The sequence below is a fragment of the Coloeus monedula genome (assembly GCF_965178545.1).
Source record: "Coloeus monedula genome assembly, chromosome: 3".
NCBI lineage: Eukaryota > Metazoa > Chordata > Aves > Passeriformes > Corvidae > Coloeus > Coloeus monedula.
Genome location: NC_138783.1, coordinates 48580724 through 48596755, shown reverse-complemented (window position 1 = coordinate 48596755; position 16032 = coordinate 48580724).

Sequence of the window (16032 nt, the reverse complement as noted above, 5' to 3'; positions counted from 1 at the left end):
AATTCTGAGTAACCTCCTCCAGCAAGAAGCATGTGATGTGACTTCCCAGCAAGGTATCAGTCAGGTTTGAGTCGTGCGTTCCTCTTTCAGGTTTGTTTCTGCTAACACTGCCAGCCAGCCCTCAACTGCTCACACAGACCTCCTCTCAGCCTGTTCCCACAAGAGCAGCAGTGACCCAGGCTCTGCACTCAAGCTAGGAGTCCTTGCCCTCTCTGGAGGTTCAGCAGCTCCACCTGCTCCCTCCTCCTTAACTCTCAGCTCCCACCACGCTGCTCAATGAGAAATGGCACCACTCCCCGTGCATCCCGAGGGCAGTCCCTAGGGACAGCACAGCTTCTTGTGCAGTGCCTACTCGCACGAGTGGCGTCTCTGCTTTCCCTGGGCACTCTCCTCCAGCCTAATTGTGCTTTCCCAGGGGGAAAAAAGTGCTGCAGTGAGGCAACTGCAAAGTAACAGAATAAATACAGGATGGGAAGGGGATGGGGGGAGTAAAACTGTGTCTTTAACCTTATTCTTGACTCGTATGTGGCTTTGAGTGCTCCACTATGCAACTTTAATAGAGTTTCCCTGCAGTGGGGTTACACGGACCCGTGCAAGCACCTGCAGTGTCAGCAGACTTGGAGAGGAGGATGGAGCACGCCTGCTTGGAGACTTTTCCACAGAAAAGTTTCCAGGGCTCTGATATCCCCACTGAGATGACAGGGCACCAATCTTCAAAGGCTCTTCTGAACTCCCTATATGGAGCTGAGTTTATTTACTTTAAGGACATTCATCCCCTACAGCCAACAGGGAGCACAAGGGCTCAAGCTGCTACAAGAAAAAGGTCTGCTTGCCATGACCTTGCATTCCCTGAAATTGTTGGAAATCTTTCTGAGACAGCTTGGAGCAGTGCACTGGATCAGGCGGCTAATTATAAAACTTGACTTACTTTGCAAGAGTACCTGACTCCCATGGAGAGTGACAGCAGGGCTCATAGGATTTGTATTGTGTACAAACATCAGCTGGTTTTCAAATGATCATTAATATTATTTCCCCAAAATTTGTAGCACACTGAACTCCCTGCTGTGCAAACATGATCAAGCCATCAGGTTCAAAGTTCCATATGCTTCCCACCTTCCCAGGGAAGCATCTTAAAAATCACTTTAAATGTTAACATTTCCTTTTCCACTTTCCTCTCTCAAAAATATTGTTTAGTGAATCTGTAAAACCTCTAAAATCAGGTTGTCATCTTTGGACACAGGCCATGTTTGGAATTTCTCATCTAGAAAGGCAAATGTTTCACTAAGTTCTGGCCTTCTAAATCCAGGAAACTGTGTAATGAAAACTATTTTACAATCTTATCTATGGTTGTTGCCTCCTATATACTTTATAGTTGACATATTTATAATACAAGGGGATGTAAAATATATTCACCTAGATAGTAGTCAGTCAGTCAAAAAAGGACCACCACAGCGTAAGTCCACAGCAGATTTTAGCTTCTGCCTGTTCCAGAGAATAATAGCTGGCTGTCTGACTCTGCAAGTAATGGATTACACATGCACACACACAAAACACAGACACCTGTCCAAAACCAGTGGTCTGATTCTCTTAAGAAAATGTGGGCATTCCCTTAGGCTAATTTTTTTCCCTGTATCTACTTGCAAAGTACTAAGCAGAATATGTGATATTGGAAACTATTACATTCTGAATGACTGATGTAATTTCATTTGAGTCTTACCACGACCTCTGCATATCCCCAAACCCAAGGCCAATTTAACCAAATGCTCTGCTATTCCATTCACCTGCAAAGATGCTTCCCAGATGAATTTGCAAGTCCTTTAAAGCATCATTTCATGAATTCCCTGGTTGCCACCCAGTTCAGACTCATTACAGCACTTCCATTACTGCCCAGTCAAACAGCAGATAGTGTTTGCAAATGTTGTTAACGATAATGTAATACCCTATATGAAGAAGAGTCAAATGTAATATGCCAGAACTCATCCCAGCCTGACAAGTAACACTAGCTAACTACAGCAAAAGTGACATGTCATCTAAGTGCAAAGTACTTTCAAGAATGTCTTATTAAGGCACACAGTGCAGTAGCTCAGAAGTAGCAATCAGTGGTAGGATACTTGCCAGCTCAGACTCTGGCAGGTGAGTTGGGAGCTACAGACTTGGCTGAGGAGCCTGCATGAGCAGCACAGAGCACTGCTGCTCAGGGATGGAGCAGCTGCCTTGGAAAGGGAAGACACAGAGCTTAGATGGAGATGGAAGCATGCCCTAACTGGCCTGGGCTCACAGCCCCTGGAGGCAGTGGGTTTTGGAGCAGGGAGAATGGGCACTTGATCAATTTTGACTAATGATGACACAGAATCTGAAGAGTTATGGAATGAAATTAAGGCGTCCCCACACAGCCACTCAAAAGTCCAGGAAGGACATACAGGCACCTGTGCCCACAGCACATGTGCAGCCCCTCCTGAGTGCTGTGGTGGCAACAGCCTTCTGGGAACTGAGGCCACATAAGACCAGCTGTGAGCACTCATGGTGCCCTGAACAACAAAGCAGGAGAGGATATACCTGGGCAAACCAAGACACAGGGAGTACTTGGTTAAGTCTAGCCCCTAGATCTCTTTCCTTCACAGAGGAAGAGTCTCAAAGAGCAGGCTGCTGCATTTTCTTTAATTTCAGTGCTTGTCTGCAGTATTTATTTGAAAGACCCTCTTGATGAGTGAAGAACAAGGAGAACGATGGAACCATAATAGTGACCTCTGCTTGAGGGAAAGAAATAATTTTGATCAAATGGATCAGAACTGTTTTTCAGCAATGTTAACCTCTATCTTGTATGGATGTCATATAAATAGCCGGAAGAAACAAGATGCTTATTAATGATCAAAACTTTCCAGGCTTTCAATTAAGGAACAAAAGAAAATGCTAGCTAGTCACACCTACATCCTCTGAAAGATTCCAAAGAGGGGAGAAATGATAGGACATTTCCAACCTTTTTTGGATAAAGAAATTGAGCACAAGAAAACTAAAAATCTTTCAAGTGACTTTGAATACTCCTGATGAAACAAAAGCAAGTGCAAGTCAAGCCTGAAGGATTTATTTTCTATCTTGCTTCTGGAGTTGCCTCAATCAATTTTTTTTTTTTTTGCAGAGATCAGAAATACAAATAAAGAAATTAGGAAGAAATCTAGCAAATGTTGTCAAGTTGTTTTCAAAACCAGATCACAAACTGTATCACTGGATCGCTGCTTTCATTACAAATGCTTCATTCCAGGAGCTCACACCTTTCCATTATTCAAATGAGACCTAAGTTGCTAGAAGAGGACAGATATCCATCACACATTTTTTATTCACACATTTTCTTTCCAAGAGGCTGCTCTGAAACAGCAGATATGGACCCCAGAGTTACCAGGGAAGAGATGTGCCTCCATTCCTCCTCTCTGCCTTGCAAGGTCTCCTGAGACCCTCAGCACAGGGAGATTTGGACACTGTGCTTTGTACAGAGCCCCTCCTTCAGGCCTCTCAAGTACCACGACAGCACATGAGCAGAACAGTTGCTGTCACCCATTCATTTACTCAGGATGAGACCTTTTACCCTTCCAGGATGTATATTACCAGCTGTCAAGTGGCAACAACAGCACTCAGCTCCACATTAGGAAGAAGCATCATAAAAATGTCAATCAATTCTAATCAATATCAGGTCCTGTGTCTGAAATGAGCTGCTGGCAGAAAAATGGCAGCAGCAGAGCTGAGGTTCTTCAGCAAACACTTAGGGTACAAAGGGAAAAGCACTGGCCCCAAAATATCCTTCACATTTAAAAGGACGCTGGCAGGAGTGACGCTGAGGAGCTCTGGCACAGTGGGTCCCAACCTGACCAGCTGGCAAAGAGAATGGGTTTTGGTTTCCAGTGCAATCCACACAATCATTTTCAACAAACAGGATCCCATGTCAAGTTTTCCACCCTGTGCTCTCCCTGTACTGCTGGGACCCTCAGCACTGACGCCAGGGAAGCATCTCCTATGGCAACCCATTCCAAACCCATGGAAAACAGACCACGTGGTACATAGGTGGATTTGAACCCCTGAAAACACTAATGGCTGCTTCATTTCAAGGAGGAGAGAAGACAGGCTGAGAAGAAAGGTTCACTATTCAGTGGAGGAAATGTGGCATGGCCCAAAACTGAATGACAGAAATACAGAGCCAGTAAGATACATATTTTAAAAATAAGCTATTGCTAGCAGCACAAGTCCAAACATGATTCCAGGAAGGAACACAGAGCACCCAGACACTCACAATACACTTCACACAGTACACTAATGGACAATAAACCTCTCTGAACCAAAACAACAAACTGGATGGGGCTTCCTACGTCTTTCAAGGACCACCAGCTGCCATCTGTATGTTTCCATATTCATCTATCATTATCTCATACTTATTGTAATTGTCACAAGCTTCATGAGAACACCCCTCACAGTGATCCCAATCTGTCTTCCACATAAAAATCAATGTCAAAATTGGAGTCCCAATGGACTGAGCCTTTGTTATTTCTAATTCTGGGGACAGAATCCTTTTGTTTTTCCACACAGGTTAAGAAGCAAATGACTTTGATACTAACATGCTCAAGAAAGAACATTATACTGTAGTATTTGGGAGAATAAAATATTTTTAATAGTACCAAAATATTGCTTGATTTTGCCTTTTATTTGTACTTTTTGGCATAATAATTACTTCATTTTAACCTCCCTAAAATCATAAACAAAACTATATTCTTTTATTTTGAACATGCAGGGGTATCCTGGTCCAGTTTCAAAATATTTTTGAATGTTCTATAAAATTAAAAGTTCATCCAAACTTGAATTTTGAGTTTGGCCCATCAACATTTTCTGAGGAAAAGAAAGAAAAAAAAAAAAAAAAAAAAGAAGAAGAAGAAGAAGAAAAAATAAACCAAAGCCTACACCAGAAACATGTTGGTCAGCTCCTGAAAAGATGTGCTTTTTAAGAGTCCCAGCTGGGCTGGCAGGAGATATGACATATTAAATGCTTTTAAAAGAAAATAAACTATCTTTCTATGCATTCATATCAAAAGATCCTCACTTTTTTGCCCTTCTTACCTTAAAACCAGAGATATATAGATAGATAAATTGGGATTACTTAGAAATTGACACTGAAATTTCAGTTCATAGTTATGTAATGCAGTAGGATGCTTTAACATCAGAAATCTTTAACAAGTCAGTATTAGCTGTGAAGTGTTACTAATTCTGAATTCCTGGTGGTTTGCCACTTTAAATTAGGTACCAGATGAGATTAGATGAGGGGTGGCTTTTTTTCATTGTTTGCTCATTCTTGTGCATTTATGAAAACAATTCTCTAGTTCTCGAAAAGAGCCCAGGTAAAACACTGTAGAAATTGAACACACAAAATATTACAATAAAATACAAAGAGACATAGCATTATATCTTCTGATAAATAGCTCTCTTATTAATTGTGCATCCCAAACAGAAATTAATGCAAATCAACTTTCTTCTGTAAGATATAATTTCATTCATTCCAGTGACCTAAACCACAGAAATAATCATCAATATTTTATCCTGACACCCAGACATCCATTACAGGATCCCATCCAGGCACTCTTCTTCCAAGAAAGGAGCTCAGTTCTCCTGAATCAATTAATCTTTGTTTACTTACGTGTTTCCCCATCTATAACAGCACTGATTTAGTAAATCCCTTCTGAAGCTAAATTTCAACACTAAACAGAGAACTTCGACATGTGAGCTGGCAGAATTCATCAGTGACATACGGATATTCCCTAGCTACAGGAAACAGGAATTTATTCAGCTCAGGTTTATTGCTGGAAGTGTTTCCCGAGCACACAGGCTGCTTAGCTCTGCTGAAGTATGTGGTGTGCACCTTACGTCTCAATAATAAAATGTACTCCTAAAACCAAAGAGGGCCAGTTCCTGGCTCTGGCTGGAACTACACACCCCACACAGACCAGTGAGGCTGGTCACTTTCTGAACAAAACATTTGCAGCAAAAACCTCAAGACATGCTGGTTTGAAAACAATCTTTCCAAACTGCAGCTTGTGTATAAAACACATTAAACTAATAAGAATGGGTCTAACTCAGACATCAAACTACTTTTGTTGCCCTTATCCCAGGGCAAAAGGACTCAGCACTCTGCTGACCTGAGGTAGGAGGTGAGTACTCAGCTGATTTGCTGTAATAAGTGCATCTCACTAAGTTTGCCTGAACAAAAAGGAGATGGGCAAGACCAAATTTGGGGGGCAAAATAAATCCCCAAGCAACAACCACAAATTGCTGAATGTTATGTTAGTTTTCTCTTAGTTAGTGTTTTTCTTAAAGGACTTTTCTCCAGGAGGCATGAGAGTAAATAAGGGTGAAAGCTTTCACTTAAAAGAAGCAGTAATAAAAATTGCTATAATCACAGCCTAGCTTAAAAAATTAGACTTCACTCATTTTTAATACCACACTTTGCATCGGGATTGGATTCACTGTCTCTTTGGGTGTCTGTAATCGTACTTTTGATTTCTTCACCATGAGGACTTTGGCTTCTGTCTTCAGTGCAAGTCGTGACATTGGTACTTGTTTCTGTCTGTGGGAGGCACCACACCAAAATCTGCAGGACTTGCAGGAAACTGCAAGATCTGCTCAAGTTACCACTGCCTTGGCAGAAAAAGGCAAAGGTTTGTAGCCATTCACTTACACAAGTAAGTTCTCAGCTGGCTTTTCTCATTTATTTAAGAAAGCAGATTAGGTCAAAATCTGTGAATGTCAAGAAATTGTGGACTGCTTCTTTAGCTCACCCAACATGTACACCCATCCAAAATCTGAAAGGAACTGCTAAACTCTCACTACCCATAGAACCAGGTTTCCATTTAGTTAGAATTTGTATTATCCATTTCAAATATACACACAGCAGCTTGATTTGATACTACCCAGTCACGAACCCAAACTTCACACTTACATATCTCATCAGGAACTCTTCAGAAAGGCTAATATATTGAGCCACTCCAATTATCATTAATGAAATTCTTGTACTTTATTTTGGAGCAAAAGTTGAAGTTTTCCACTCTGGCTAAAGAATCTGAAATACTGCAAGACAACTGCCTGTAATTTTGTGGAGAAGGAGGTTTGAGAGCAGTTTACTTGCTTTAGAAACCCATGGTATGACCTGGAATAGCAAGTACAGACATCCAAGCGCTGCCTAAGAGGAATTAGCACCACTGCTCAACAGGACTATGATCCAAGAAGTCCTGACCAGCCCAGGTGTGAGCAACAGCACACCATGCAACGCTCCTGCTCCTGTTAAACATGCTTGAGTGCTCCTGAGCACTGAGAAACAGGGCTGTTTATGTATACCTGACCAGGTATTGTACCCTACCCTAAACCAGGAATTCCCTACAGAGGAAAGTTCTGGAGCAGACTGGGCAGGTCCAAGCACTGCAGCAGCCTCTTCTTTCAAGGGTGGCAAAGGGTACAGTCCACATGCAACTTTTCCTTTATCATAGGAGAGGTTTTACTGTCTTATGTTTCAGCCATCTCTCTTCAGCACAAGCAGACACAAAAAAACCATAATGGGGTATTTCTAATTCCTCCACTTGCGTTTCTTTATTAATGCTCTACTCTGAGTCCAGTACACTGCTACTGAAAATCCTCCTGGCAAACAATGCAGGATTCAAAGAGAAGAACAGAATTGTGTGACTTACTGCTAAAAAATGAATGGTGAGGCTAAACAACAACTTAGGAAATTATGTAAGGAGTAAGTATACATTCAAAACAAACCCTTGTACACAAACCTGAGAACACTCCACCTAACAGCTTTTAAATAGAATAACTGCTATGCTAGTCAATTGTCTTGATATAAGCTCATCAAAAAAGTAAGATAAACCTTACCATTCTTTTCAGCCCAACACAGTCAAAGAAAATGTCTTAAACAGCAATCATTTTAAACTGCATGCCCAAAAATGCCAAAACAAAACAAAAATAAACAAACAAACAAGCCCCAAAAAATCCACAAAAATATAAACACATCTTAGAAGATCTGAGATGTTTTCTGCTGTAGGTCTAAAAGCCAGTAGGCAAAAGTTATTCAGACCAAACCCTGCACCACTGAAGAATAACATGGAAGAACCAAACCGAGCCTGCCCTTTGTTCACACCACACAAACACAGCACTCCTCTCTGGGAAGTGATGCTTACCAGTTTCCACGCAGGACTATACACCTCCTTCAACAGTGTCCTCACAAAACAGACTGTCTTTTGCAGCTGTGTGGGTTACAAGAGAAAACTCAGCAGGTTTTCCTTCAAGCACCAATAGTACTAAGAGACTGTCAGTGCAGCCAGCAGCAACCACCACCGATCCCACTCAGCTCAGCTGCTTAACTGAGCCAAGATGCAGAGTGCACATGTGTCCTGTGCAGGCAGAAAACGTTTCCCTGGTAATTAGCACCAGAGCCTCCAACCTGGGGAGGCACTAAACTGCACTCATCATGAAAAATTAAACATTGCTACTTGAAACAGAAGCATTTGTTCTCAGTGTCAGGCTTTGGCACCAGAACAGGAGATGAGAGACTCAATATCAAATAGTGACGATGAAGGCAAACCAGTCAGAAACCCTAGCTTAGCATGCAGAGTATTACACTGGTGACAAGTCAAGGATTTTGTTCTCAGATCTGTTTGTGAGAAGCAGTTTTGTGCATTCAGCAAAGGAATCAGAAGGGAGCAGCAATTACAGAGAGCTGCCGCAGCTGAGCTTTTTACACCATCACACCAGTGCAGCCCATTTCCCAGCAGGATGTTTCTATTGGGAAAACCTGATATCTGCTCAACATTACTGTTCGTCCCACGGCAGTTCAAGCAGTAGGATGTTTCTGAGCAAAACTGTAATGATTCAACAGAGAAATGTTCCACCCATAGAGGGACAAGACGTTACCTCACCAGAGCCAGCAGCTTTAGTGGATTTATTGCATGTTATCCCACTGTGGTTATTTTTCCTCCCAGTTTTAATTTTGTAGCACATAGTGGTTCCTCGGTACAAGAACAATTTGCATAACCAAGCAGAGACTCATTTTGAAGCACACTTACAACAGCATCCAAATGCCATGCTGTAAACAGGGCTGGGAATGGCACATCAGGTTTCAGTTTGCTATTAAATCTTAATACTTCCTGAGGGCTGTGTAGTCTTAATTGTATCTTGTGTCTTTGCCACAGCACTGCACAGTGTCATTTCAGTACAAATCAGATGAAAACCCACATGGATTTATCTAATCTGTTCCCCTATGAAAATTTTTGATTCCCATTTTCTCTGGAAACCTAGGAGAAGATAAGGTGCAATACAGAGTAGTGGAAGATTAGAAACACATTGCTGTGATTTTGTATTGGTATACAAAGTGAAACACCAAGGAAGAAGAGAGTGTGAAGTGCTTGCTGCTCTCCCAAAGACACCAAACAATGGTTTTTGGCAACTAACCCTTAAATTTCAGTTTGCTTCCTCACAGTCCCTCAAAATGCATTGCCTTTTTTTCCTTCTTCGTTATTCTTTAACTTCCCTATGGAGATAGGGTAGGGCACCACTGCATGCCTTATCTGTTTAAATGGTGTTTTTAAAAATCATTTTGGGAGTACACCCATATTTTTTCAATCTTACAGTGGAAATCAGGTTAATGATGCTACTTTACTATGTCAGCCTGTAACTCAAAGTTCTGTATTTACAAGTACCAAACAAGAATTTGGTGAGGGTATTGCAGCATTCACTTAAAAACACTGTATGTGCCTAATTGGAGATAGAGCTTCTGGACTGCTTCAGCTTTTATGTAGCTCTTTGTTTATGTTTGCAGTCCACCCTATGGTCCGCATCCTTTTGTATATACACAGCTTCTGTGATGATCATCTATGAGATGTTTTCCTCGTGCTTCTTTCTCGGTTTTAATTATTCAGTGTCGGAATTAATAAACAGCTTAGAAAACGAAAATGTCACAGCTTAGTGCAGAATGCATCAATTAATAAAGTAGGATGCAGGACAATTTAAAGGTACATTCCCCAGTGGCAAGAGAGCTGATCCTCTTCCATCTGGAACACAAAGCAAAAATATCCCATTGACTGCAACAAGAGCCAGGGGGCTTAAAAGATTCTCATGACCTTACAAATTAAGACAACCTACTTTTCATGAACAGTGACAGAACTTGTAGTCTAAGCATCATTTAAGAGCTCTAAAGTGCACAGTACGCTTAAAGGGACCAAATTTACTTTAAAAAAGCAACTTGCAGATCTCATGAAAAATGTTATAACGGTTTGATCCAAATGTGTGCAATCAAAACCACAAAAACTTGCTAATCTCTCCCGTTCACTCAACTTGTCCTACAGTGAAATACCTTGGGGAAGGAAACAGGCCACAGGCTGGAACTTTTAGATTTTTTTAATTCTTTGAAGTACTTGGTCTGGGCATAAGCAGAGAGGTTGATAGGTGCTTCAGAGATCAAAGGGTAGTTTGGGCTTAGCTTTATCACCTGGATTTGAGGAAATCGCTGAGATCTGATTGAAGAAAGATACACTTATTCACTGGCTTCTACCATAGATTCTGCCTATGTGCAAGAATGCAATAATAATGCTTACAGAAGCATCCATGGGGCTCTGAAAACACCTAACACAACCCAACAAATCCTGATACACCATTTGTAGAGGCAGAGAGAAACAAAAGAACGTAAAAATTGTGACATGGCTCCTCACAACCTCTCTAGTCTGGATGCAGCGGTGTCCCTGTTTCCTTCTTGCACTCCTAAAATTTCTTTTCACTGCAACTGCTTTCAGCCATCCATCAGAGAAGCAGGTTGGGGGAGATTTTCAAAAGAAGCGTCCCAGTCTCAGCTTGGGGACATGGACCTACTCAAGGCAGGCAAAGCCCAGACAGTGTGGATCCAAAACTACATTTTCTTCCCAGGGACATCTGAAGCAACACACAATAACTATGCATGTTAGAAAACCACTTTTTCTGAGGGATCAATGGCAAATTATGTATTAAATTCACATGAAGAACAACAGCTCAGCAAAACAGGTATTTCTTAACAACAGTAATCCTCACCAGCTGATTTCCTGCAAACTATGTCCAGTGTACTCCTGCTAGTAGAAACCAAGTTTCCTTCTTGAAACAGGCCAGGCATTTTAGGCCCAGCTGAAAAAAAAAAATTTTTCTCATCTCAACTACTTACTATGTTTAACCCCTTGAGACATGTGTCTTCTACTCCCATGTCATCCCCAAATAGGTCCTCACTTTCAGTTGCTCATAGGCAGGCCATCAAGTGCTGTAGGCTTTATACAAACACGCAGTAAGAAATGGATACCATCTCAAAAAGTTAAAGCAGGATGAGTTAAAAAGCAAATGTGGGGCGAATCCAAAGTCATGTGAAAGAAACCCAGAAGTAAAAAGCTTTGTCCCAGATCAGTGGACAGGTAAGTAGAAGAGAGAAGCACTGATGACCTCCTGATGCTCAGTTTAGTGCTCTGTTAGTAGAAACTCTTCGCTTTAAGCACTTCATCCTTCTACTATAAAAAACAAGCACCTGATGTGGCTGTGGAGAGAGAGAAGGCTGTATGTTCACTTTAGGAAATCTGGAATTTCAAACACAATGAAACTCTACAATTTAATTCCCCAGGGCATCTATGAAAACCTGTGCTCTCTGTGGCTGGGAAAGGGTTCTCAGAAAGACATACATTAGGTGTGTGCAAAAGCATTTTCTGAGACAACGAAACATATATCACATCTTAACTGAGAAAACACAGAATCACAGTTAAAGTGGAAATTATTTTAATCTGTCCCGCGGCTGACAAATTAAATACAGAAGTGTTAATCCTTGAAGGCATATAGACATTTGATTAGGCAAAGTGTATTGATTGGTAAAAATTAATTCCAGCATCAAAAGCTGTATTGATTGCTGCCAATCTGCTTACCCAGTTTAACTAACATGGCCTAAGAGACTCATGTTTAGCGAGGGTGGCTCTGTGGAGGGGCAGTTCCCCTTTCCCTTTCTGCTCTTTCCTCCCCATTTAACAGGACTCCACGGTGGTAGCCTTCTTCCCCCACACACTGTGGCTGCCCACCCACTTTGCTTATGCTTAATTCCATTTCTACCTCCATTTTCCACCAGCAGGAGCTAAGACTGAACACTGGGATGGGTGTTAGATGCAGAAAAAGGTGAGTTGCTGCAGGTAGAGGTATGTGCGGCAGCTCACTGTGGTGACAGGCCATCCACTGCCCTTCACTGGGCCTTCAGTGCCAGCACAGGGCTTCAGGGACACTTGTGCCCTGTGCTGCTCCCTTCCCAAGGGTCTTGAATGAACAGTGCCATAAGCTTGTGTCATGCTCAGTCTGGCACAGTCAAGGACTTACTTAATCCTTATCCACTATTAAGAGACACCGCACTACAAGATGACAACTTGAACCTCTTCTCCTTCCTAGCACTACTGTTTACGTATTTCAAATAATTTCCACAGATCTGTGTGTTTACATTTGTCTTATTTGAGCTTTACAGATAGAAAATCTACTATTGCCAGTTCCCCAGCTAAAAACTTCTCTCTGTTCTCAGCAGAGCTTGCAATGCCTCCCAGTCCAGTACTACCTTCAAATTCAATTGACTTTTGTATTCACAAACCAGACTTAATGGGAATTCCTGTGGGAACACAATGGATGCATCCCAATTAAAAGTATGACCATCTATCATTGATGCCACATCAGTGTGTCTGATATTATCTGGGCCCAAGAAAATTTGGTGTGGTAGGCAAGAGTAGGAGGCAATGGCAGAAGGTGTTCCTGCCTGTGGTAGGGAAGCTGGAACTAGCTGATCTTTAGGGTTCCTTCCAACACAAACCATTTTATGTTTCTGCAAACTATATCAATACAAGGTCAAAATTAATAATGTCATCCTCAAAAGTCACTTTTATATTCTGTGATTTTCTTTTATTGAACCACATGTACACTCCTGATGAGTCCATTACCTTCATGATAACTTATGATTTTTCTCTTAAGAGAGTTTAACTATTACTTTACTCCAGTCAGGATTTAACAGTATCTAAAGACATATGCCATAATTATTCTTCTAAATCATTGCAATATTGGCCTTCTCAAATGGAAGATAATTCCAAAATTCTCATCACTGCTAAACAAATTTGCAATGTTGCAGTAAAGGTGTAGGTAATTCCCTATTTCATAGATGCTGTCCCTCATACCTGCAGGGCATCTCTAAGTTCCTCTTGCTCTCTGATGAGTGTAGCTGTTTATTTAGTGTTTCATTTATCAGCTATCCATGCACATTAGGTGATACCTTGGGGGGGGGGGGGGTGGTTTCCAGCATCAAATGCATAAATGAACAAGGAAGTGTGGGAGAGAGAAGTCAGCTACAATGAAAGGGTTGAAATGCAAAATATTTTGAAGTCTTACTGCATTCTTTTCTGGGCTACTCAGAATAAATGTGAATGACCTACATACTGTGCATACACACGAACTTATCAATTGGGTTAGAAAGGTTACATACACAGTGGCCCAGCTCCAAAGCAGCTCAAATAGAGCCCTCACAAAAAGAACCTCAGCCCTGCCTATTCATGTTAAAACAGAGCTATTTCTCTTTACAATTTTCTGTTTCATAGTTCACTATTCTCACCTCTCTTGGTATTCACTTCAGTGATGGACTCAGTGCTTGTCATTCAAGTAAGGAAGGATCTCTGCAGATATGAAATGCAATGCAAATACAAAGCTTCACAACTTTTTTTTTTGACCAGCATTTTCATTTTAATTTGTCAGCTCAGTTAATGAGTGGTTTAACTCCAAAATTATAGCAACCCTGAAAAGAGTCTGTAAAGTTTTATTCTGTCCATTAAGATTAAACTCGTATTTTTTCTACTGGCCTTCAGTGTTGCACCAAAATAAAACAGATCTGGTGTTGCCACTACAGTTACCACAAACACATAAAAAATCATGCAAAGACTAAGCACTGAGCAACATAAATCAGGATGCATAATTACACAGCAGCTGCTCACTGGCAGGAAGGAACCCTGTAAGCAAAATTTGGCCTAGTGATTTGGAAAAGGATTCAAACAAATGCCTACACTTCTCAAATGGCTAAGACTTAGTTTAATGTTAGCGACATCCAAATCATCGTAACTCTTTACAACTTATTTTGTCTAGGATGTGCAGTCATAAAAAATACTGCTCAAGTGTCAACTCTCTTTTATTTCAAGCCGCTTTTGTTGTTACCTCCACTCTTGGGATCAGAAACAAAAGGTGTGTAGATCCCCAGAAGATGCTCTGGGAATGCAGACACTTTTTGTATATACATGCATCCAGCAAACAGGGGTGTCAAAGGGTTTTGGCACTGCCCAAAAAATTCCCAAATCGCTTTTCTGAATTTAAGTGACTGCTTCCCCCTTGAATGCCAAACATGCTCCTCCACCTCTTCTCCTGGTATCTAGCACTGGGTTCTGAGGCATAGTACTGCAAGAGGCCAGAAGCCTGAAAAGAAGCAAAAATTAGCACCTAGCTTTAAATAAGGCTTTTTAGCCCTTTATAGGATTTAGCCCTTGCTTTCCTAAAGCTCACTCATCAAAAGTAGTTTTTGAAAATGGGATGTGGGTGTTTGAAAATCTTAGACATTACTAAGGTCAGGGAGACTGCTGCTCTAAGGGAGCTGAAAGCTTTACAGGGAAACCACAGGAGCACAGGGGAAAAAGGCTTTCAACACACAGCCCTGTTTACAGTTACCAGCACGAGCATCCTTTTGGGGAGAAAAAGTGATTTCCTTTGCAAGAGGTGTCCCAAACAGCCCACAGCCTGCTCCAGCACTGACCCTCCCATGGGGAAGAGGGGACCTGCAGGATGTTTCCATCTGGCTCACAACCATCTCCTGCACCAAACAATACAGAGGGCTCTGCTTCGATGGGCAGCTGGACTAGGTGACCTCTGCACTCCCTCCCAGCCAACACTACATCCTGGATCCTAAAAGGAGCTGGAAATAAGCCTGTTGATTTACATTTCTATATATAGATATGTTCAACACATGCACCAATGGCCTGCCACCCCACTGAGTGGGGAGGATGGGGGAAGGGAGGGCTGATCTCAGTATCAGAACCTGGGATCCATCAGATCCCAGGATGCAGACACATGGGTAAGCAGGGTAGCACACTGTTCCAGATAATGACAACAATCTTTTCAGTGTATTAAAAACTCAGCCAGAAAGGTGATAAAGGAGATTTTGGGGCGAAAGGAAAGATCAAAATAATAATAGTTTCAAAGCACTGTACTTATTTTAGACGTTCTTACAGCATGTTTCCATAGGAACTGGAACGCAAAGGAGCACACTGCAGCAGTGTTCACAAATGTTGTGTGGTTTAGCAGCTTGTAAAGCATCAGTTAAGGGCACCATGACCACTCAGAGTGCCAGGCACCCACTGCCTTTGCTGCACAACAGGATCTTAGTTATGATGTTTTGCAAAACCTAGGAAAATAACATTTTTTCCCGTATTTTTTTCCTGTCATCCTGCAGGCATGGCTGCTTTCACATCCGTGTGTAGCCACTCCCCACCCAGACCCACTTCATGTGGGGCATGAAGACAGCAGCGTTTAACCCAGGTTGCTTGGCTGCTGTGGAGGTGGTGTGTCCTAAGGAGTAGCATGTGGGCCTGGTTTTTGTATCCATCTTTAGTACCCACCTGCTGAGTGACCTTGTGCAAATCACGTCAGGTAAGGTCTGCTCCATCTGTCAGCTGCCCGAAATGCATCTCACCCAGCTCAGCACGTGAGCAATTCTCTGGCCAACAGCAGAGCATCTATCCTGCCTGAGACACCCACACCATGGACAGGTCTCTTGTTCCCAAAGCATGCACCTAGTCACTTCCATACACTTAGCCCTTTTCCCACATGCCAAACAGGCCAGGTGGCAATTGATTCTTTTCTCCATTCAAAATTGGCTGCTACAAAGTGAGGTCTGTGCTGCAGCTCACCAAAACAGCATTTAACTGCATGAAGTGGTGTTGCATGTCTTGG